Source organism: Dermacentor andersoni, chromosome 1 (genome assembly GCF_023375885.2).
Source record: "Dermacentor andersoni chromosome 1, qqDerAnde1_hic_scaffold, whole genome shotgun sequence".
Taxonomy (NCBI): domain Eukaryota; kingdom Metazoa; phylum Arthropoda; class Arachnida; order Ixodida; family Ixodidae; genus Dermacentor; species Dermacentor andersoni.
In genome coordinates this window covers 259,427,139-259,435,117 of record NC_092814.1, presented here as the reverse complement: position 1 = coordinate 259,435,117, position 7,979 = coordinate 259,427,139, and the positions used below count along the sequence as shown (strand labels likewise).

Below are 7,979 nucleotides of genomic sequence, written 5' to 3'. Positions count from 1 at the left end.
CTGCGCTCACAATATGGCGGCGCCTACGAAAATATAGACCGTTTTTTCGTAGGCGCCGCCATATTGTGAACGCAGTGGCGCCGCCTATGGGCAGCGCCATACTGGCTTGGGTGAAAGCGCTCTTTTGCATGGCAGGTATACGCTCGGCGGTAGGTTCCGGCGTTTGTTTTCGCGGTCGTGCGGTCTGTTTAGTATGACGTGCGTCTTCTACGTGGTAAACGGTTCTGTGAAACGTGCTGAAGTGGTTTAAGGCGTCATGACCGGAATTTCTGCTGGCGTTGAGGTGGACGGAACACGCAGCGCGATGTGCGCGCGCATATTTGAGCCTAAAAGCAGCCTCGGAGATCAATTGTGTATTTCTGAATGTTCCAATCACTAATGGGACCTTGTTGCGGTATTATCCTCTATTTCTAAGCTGCGGTTTACGAGCCATGAAACATACGCGACGATCGTAGCAGCGTGGGTACCGTTCTGGTACGATAGGAGCTGTGCTGTTATACATTGACAAGCGTTCAAACTGTTCGCTGCAGGTTACATTTCGTGACTACTTGGTTACATGGATGAGGTTTCCACCATGAATAAAATAGTTTTGGCTAGTAATAGCAGCATACCTCAGTCTGAATTAAGCTTGTCCAGCAAAGCGACTATTTACGAACTGCGTGAGCGTCCTAAGCAGTAGTAGGTGCTGGATTACAGATATCTTTGTTCTATATAGCGCATGGTTCAAGCATACGGCATCAGCGGCTATATATTTATAAACGTTGTGCGGCATTAGCCAGTTTTCTCTTGCTTTTTAGAGAAAGAGGATGATAACCGATTTTTTTTTTCCGGTTGTGTTCGTTCAGTTCTCTACGACGCACTCACACGTATTACGGAAAATTTTCGCTCAAAAATAGCCATCGCATTTTTTTTATGCGAACTCTCTCATACATTATGGCTGTATACAGGCCAAAAAAGGCAATGCCGAAGCCCACAGCTTATATATATATATATCGTGCTGGCTCACCAACCGCAGTGATCGCTGTGTTGAGCAGCGCCATGGGCCTCATGCAGCAAGGCTAGCGTAGACATATGGTAATTTCAAACATACTAGACGTGAAATGCCTGAGAACGATGCCAGTGTATCACAAATATTTGATAAAGCCTGCCGCTCAGATGGTTCGTGGTTTCCTTAGGTTGGCCGTGCACGAGCGTGCGCCCTTATGTTTTATGTTTTACTCCCTACGCCAATCGATCAGACAGTGAGCTGATTTACCATTTAATGCTGGTAATACATAGGCGCCGGTTTTCTTTGTTGAATTAAAATCGATATAAGCAAAATAGTAAACAAACACGCACCGCGACTGATTATGCGCGTACACCGCGGCTCATTATGCGCGTCACATTTTTGCGCCCCCAAGACATATTTCTGCCTACAGTATGGTTGCTGATGCACCGAAAGGCTTCCTTGACGACCTTATATGAACGAACACGGCGTAAAGTTCACAAAGTAAGATCTAAAACATCTCGAAATCGTTCCGCAGCACGCGACAGCAATACTTTCAAGCAGCGCCGCGCCGGACCGCCCAAGCCAGAGAGGAGGAAAAACTCTCCGCGCGCCCAATCCTCCTCGCCCGATGAAACAGTCTATTGGCGGCGAGGAGTTACGGAGTCGCCATCTATCGGAAGCGCCTCGCTGGCGTAGTATGAGGGGTCGCGCGGCGCCCACCTCATAGGTTTTGCTGTCAGCGGTCACTGAAAACACCACGCGCGAGCTCTCCCGGACATTTTTGTAAGTGCTTTCGAAACGAGAGAAGTTTTTTACTGTCTAAATAATAATATTGGGCAAAGTGAAAGCACAGAATCGTTTACAGACGCTATCTCTTTACCGAATACGTACAGTGAACGCCGCTGCGCGCGGTCGCCGCGATGGAGTCTCCCGAACCGGCTTCTAGCGTGAAAGGTAAGTAAACGCTGAGAGCAAACTATGTGAAATATGTTCTTGTAGTGTTTGTATAACTAAATGGAGCGTAATAGAATGAAGCCTCAATGCAGCGATCGCACAGATTCGCAGCAACCGACTGCGCGTCTGCATGCTTGTCCGCGCACAATGTTTTGCTTTCGCTGCGTGCGCGTTTTGGCACCGTGCCACGAGCTTTAGGCCTCAGAATATGAGCATTTGACAGTATACAAGCAATCATTGTTGCGTGGGCGCTATCAGAGCTGTTCAAAAATAATTTCATCGTAGAGACTTCGACGCCTACGAGGACTGTGATGTACGTGTCTTCGCGACGATTGAATCTTTTTTTTTCTTCTGAATTCTTGGACGTTTCAATATTATTTCTCGAGTTGCGTCGCACTGTGTGTTTATCGTAGTTCTCAGCGTGCGATTTCCCGCTGCCTCTTTTTTGTAATCCATTGCATTAATTCATAACACAAACATTACCATATGCCATGCTTTTTTTTTTAATGTGCTTCTTACCGCTCCCTTTCCACTCCAGTGAACTTGCCAGTATCTATAGCATCGACAAGTTCATAGACCGAACCGTCATGACATTAGTCGGGCAGCGGACTCGGGCGAGCGTCTCAGTGCGCGTTTTCCGAACATCGCAGACCCGGCGCCGTAGCAGAAATCTTCCTCGCGTCTGTGCTTGCTTCATACCCGAGTTGTAGCCGATAGCTGTCTGCCGGTTCTAAGTTTCGCGAGCCAAGCTTCACCGTTGTCCTGCGGCTACGTGCGAATAAGGCTGACACCGGCTCCGTTGCGTACGTCCGGCACTGCGGCACCGAGCAGTAGCCTAGCATGTTGCGCGCCTTCAAAGGCAGCCACTACTTATTGTAATACTTTCAAGCGTTGTAAAGGAGACAATCGAAGCGGGAAAATCTCGCCACTAAATGAGGACCGCAGCGTACGAGGGAATTTAAACTAACGTTTTCAGCTTGCTTCGGCGCTCCCGAAGCAGCCGACGCGGCCGCTATGTCCACGTGATCCCTAATAGCACGTCACGCCGACGGTGGCGCCAGCTTTTCCAGTGGTGGAGCTCGAAGCCAATACATGGAAGGAGCGTGGCAGAGGAGAAAAGAGATGCGAGGAACTCGTTTGGACCGCACCGTGTCAAATGTGCACAATGCCCTTTGGAGCTCCCGAGTCACCATAAAATTTACATACCACCGACGTAAACATTGGATGGTAACCCATGCGTTGTTTCAAAATCCCAACCAAACACAGTGCTCATTTAAAGGAGCTCACTCTGCTTTCAAAGCAAACAGCACAGCCTACATTGAGCACTTTTTCTCATATAATTGGCTGACACAAGGCGAGGAGCACACTCAAGAGGAGAGGGATTCGGTGGGGCCGAGAAAGCACAGTGAAATCAGATAACCAGATGAGAGGTGCGGTGCCGGCGTCTGTGATTGGTTCACTTCCCCTTACTTAGCTTGTGGTTGCTGTCGAAAATCGCGGTGGCATGCAATGGAAAGTTAAAAATGCCACTAAAATGAATCCTCCGCAAAGAAGAGTCGGCAGAGCAATGCGCTATAAAGGGTTCGATAACGTTATACTGCCACGCGAAAATTTGTGTTATACGCAAATAAATCAATGCTCCCCGGCAGCTCTGACTTGTCAGTGCCAGAGCGATCAGTGGGCAGCCATCATCTATTCCTTTCGGAACTGGGCACTGCCCAGCTATTCAGAAAAAATGGTTTTGTTCGGCATATTAATGCGCCTTTAACGCATCCGTGTCACTTTGACGCGGTGAGTTTTCGAACTTGTATGACGTCGCGTGACATACAGGTGAAGTGAGCATAGCCAGAAAAATCTTGACCAATAGCAGAGGGCTAATAGCAAAAAAAAAAAGATTTCTAATCATAAATATTTTTCTTTTGCTTGGTCTAATCATGCAATCAGTTGCACATATCATATCGAATGGGGAGTTTTCGCGACATCGCGTGATAGACAGGTAAAGTGGAGGTGGTCCGAAATTTTTTTTACCAATTGTGTGGGGCTGATTGCAGAATTGGAATACAAAAGTTTGAAATAGCTTTACGTTATAGCGCCCCATGTTACAGCAACGATTCTTAATTGCAATTAAAAATTTCGATCCGGAAGAATGACCGAAAGCCAAAGCGATTCGAACCGTTGCTGCCCTCTACTCGCACAACTAGCGGAGTTAAAATGCCACAGTACGGTCCGGATTCTTCTGACAAATGGGCTACCTAAGTATACGCCTGAGCTAAAGCACTAAACTGCTTACAATTTGCTACCACAAAAATGTTACCAATCAAGACACTTGCCCAAACAGCCTGCGCGCAGTCATACACATAGGCATATTTACTGGGGGGGGGGGGGGGGGGCAACCCATCTCCCCCCCCCCCCAACATACACACTTTTGAAAGCGGGCACTCTCGGCTGCCACGCTGGGAAATTCAACACAACAGCTGAGGCCAAACTTTTTTGAATATGTTGCCAACACAAGTAATGCTTTTCTTTATTACATATTCCTGCTTGAGTAAGGAGGATTGTCTTTCGTGCCTTACTGCGACGCGCTGTAGCGGAAGACGCGTGGGATACGCCATACGGGCAGTTCCCACTGTAATAAATTTCAGCTTGCGCTTCTTGCAACGTGCCCAGTTTCTTTGGACCGCCTAATCATATTTCAAAACAAAAAAACTAGATTGCCATATTTAACCTAAAGGAGAGTGGTGGGGTCTGGACAAATTATATTGCAATCAGCCGCACCCAACGTTTGCACGCCTTACGACATGAAATTTAAAAAAAATCAAATTATGGGGTTTTACATGCCAAAACTATGCTCTGATGACGAGGCATGCCATAGTGAGGGACTCCGGAATAATTTAAACTACTTGGGGTTCTTTAACATGCACCTAAATCTAAGTACATGGGTGTTCTCGCATTTTGTCCTCACCGAACTTGCAGGAAATTGTTTAATAATCAAATACCGGAACTATTGACTATTTCTTTTTTGTCCAGAGATTGTCCACTCGTCACTGCCTTATCGCCAATGACGAGTCACACTTGTTCAGCTTGGTGTTATACTCCTCCCACTCTAAAAGATGAGTTACAGTTGGTAATTGGCTTTGGGTTCAATATTCAACACTAGAGGGTGGTAGAAGTCCGGAAAAAATTCGAAAAAACACGTAATCAAGAATCAAGTTATATATTTTCAGAATCAGAATGACAGAGAACTTCATTGCTACATTTAAAAATTGGGAAACTTGGTATGCTTTTTCGGAATTATCTTTTGAAGGGGGGTGGGGGTATTAAAGGGGTTAAGCCAGGACTGTTGTGGAGGTTGAAACCTTCACAATGCAATGTACCACAAGGCAAAAGGCAACAGTGCAAATGTAGAACTTCGCTGCCTTGTAGACATGCCTTCGTAACATGAACAGAGCTGTGCATGTAAGGGAATAGCTGGGTCCACTGACATGTGCTGTAACGTGACAGCTTTGAGACATCTGAAGGTTTAGACAAAGTTAAGGAAATAGTCAGATGATGTGGTGCTGCGCTCGTGAAGGTCAGCCCACCTCTTTTCCCACACCCCTTTCCTTCTGTGGTGGCTGCATGAGGGTTCTGGCGCCACTACAGATGTAATGGTTAACAGCTCTGTTCTCGACAGAATTAAGCAGTGACACAAAACACTCTACCTAAATATCCTCACTGACAAAAATACACACCTTGAAGTGCATCATTCCTTTAATAAAGTGAATAGCTTTCCAGAAGCATTCAGCTATTCACTTCCAATGACAGCCATCATTGATGGTTTCCGTACAATTATTTACGGAAAGAGACTCAACCTACATTATTGTTTTCATGGTACACTTTGTAATCCACTTCCAGTATAGGCCTATATGCAAGGCTCACAGTATTCATCAAAAGAAAAAATTAAAAATACTCAGAAGGCTTAGTATTATAAAACAATGCCATAAATACAGAAGTAGAGAACAAAAATTTACGAATGAGAAAAGGAAAATGAGTTCGAAGACCATTTCTATTCTCTCTAAGCTGCAATTAAGTTTTTGTGTCTTTATTTCACCAGACTAACAATGTCAAACTTATGCACCCGCTAATACGTTAACGAAAATATGGAGGGCCTCATTTATGGTACACTTCCTAGGCCACACTACATATGTGCTGCTGTGCACACTTGCAAACACTTCTGGATGTTCTATTTTAGCAATGTCCAAAGAGAATGATTAAAAATAGACAGCAAAACTGCTTGAGACTGCCTACAACGCAATGTGTTTATTTCCACTGGATGGTGTATTGGCCAAATACTACATGCAAATATAAAAGAGAATAATGTAGTGAACCTTACAGAAGCCCCAGGAAGGGGAGCTCTGGTGGGGCTAGTCTCTAGACCCTCACCCCCCCTTTAATTTAATAATGTTTTCTCTCTCTCTCTCTCAGTTACAGAAGCCACAGTATATATGTCCAATGGAGAGAGCTAGATAGCATCAAATCCTCATTTAACTGTAGTGAATGTAATGCAGAACAATGATAGTGCTCCAAGATGTACTCGTGCATGTGTTTGGTGGACACTGCAGTTGTGATTTTGGCACTCAGCACCAATGACCACATTAATGAGCCAGCAACATATGAGTAAAAGCTTTCTGTAGCTTTCCAGTATTGCACTCATAATGTAATGTGTTTCATAATTGGGTATTCCATAAGACATTTATGATGACTGCAAAGATAAAGGATAATGTTAATGCAGTACTGCAACTTTCACAATACATAAAGGTCTACACTGTACAAATTGAAGTTTACACTGAATGCCCATGGGATAAGTCACTTTGTAAGATATGCAATTTATTCTTGTGGCTTAGACCCCACAGACTTCAGTTTACACAAGTGTATTTACAATGAGTCCTTATGGACTTACATCATGAAAAAATCACAAGTTCAAAGGACCTTTCTTCAATAAAAGCCATCCAAAAATATGTAGTATTGTATGTACAAAATCTCTCTTCAGCATAAAAGATAAAATCCATGGCAGAAACCGCCTTAAAAACAAAGATTACTGTTTTATGCGACACTGTATATCATTTGACCCATCCAACATATCCTAATGGGTCCATTGTATAGCATTATGTAAAAACATAAAGCACATCTTTCCTCTGGTCATGACTAGATGCAATGCAGACTGGTGTCCTTCCAGTACCTTTTACATTGTAGACTGTTTAAAAGTTCCAGCTTGGGCTCACCTGCATAGACAAACACATAATGATAAACTGGGGCTAGCTATTCATAAGGTTCAACACACATATACAGTAGAACCTCGTTGACACATTCCCATTACGTACGTTTTCCCGGCGCCAACGTTCGCAATCAAGAACTAAAAAAAAATGACCCAACTGAATTACGCAAATTTTTTACCGATTCACACGTTCCCGGAAAACATGATTTTTCGGCACCAACGTTCAGTACGTGGCCAAACTGCGATCGTATGATACCTTTTCCGGCCGCTAGATCTCACGTAAACAATAATATGCGTGAGGCATGCGCGATCGAGAACAGCATATAGCTGCCCGCTGCGGCAGCTTCACCGCAATATTCTTCCGCCCGTCTCACGTGAAAACGCCGACGCGCACTCAGTTTCTCGTTTCTGTACCAGAAAATCTTCTCCGGCATCGTTGCACGCGGAATTCACAGCTATCACCGCCAATTCTATTACGATATCTTCGCCTATCTCTTTCACAACGCGTGGTGCCGTCGGAAGCGTAGCACACTTGCAATAGGTGATAACCGAAACACATCGCCGTTCCCTGCTGCAAACTGCGACCGTATACATTTTCCGGCTGCTAGATCCCACGTGAACAAGAGAAGGTGCGAGGTGCGCGCGATCGAGAACGGTATATAGCCGCCCGTCTAATGTGAAAATGACGGCGCACACAGTTTTATTCCCGTACCAGCAAATCTCCGGCGACGCAAAGTGGGCATCACATTTCGCTTCGATGGCATCCGGCGTCGCCCACCAGCT

General features: G+C 45.1%; 1 protein-coding gene across 3 annotated transcripts in view; it reads right to left on the bottom strand.

The window, feature by feature from the left end:
• Positions 1 to 5,140: 5,140 nt before the first annotated feature.
• LOC126547836 (RAB11-binding protein RELCH homolog) overlaps positions 5,141 to 7,979 on the bottom strand; it is a 223,897-nt gene continuing 221,058 nt past the window's right edge. For all 3 annotated transcript variants that reach the window (XR_008609355.1, XM_050195847.2, XM_055063701.1), the window contains one exon: positions 5,141 to 7,203. The gene's annotated coding sequence lies outside the window, so the exon portion shown is untranslated. The remainder of the gene's footprint in view (positions 7,204 to 7,979) is intronic.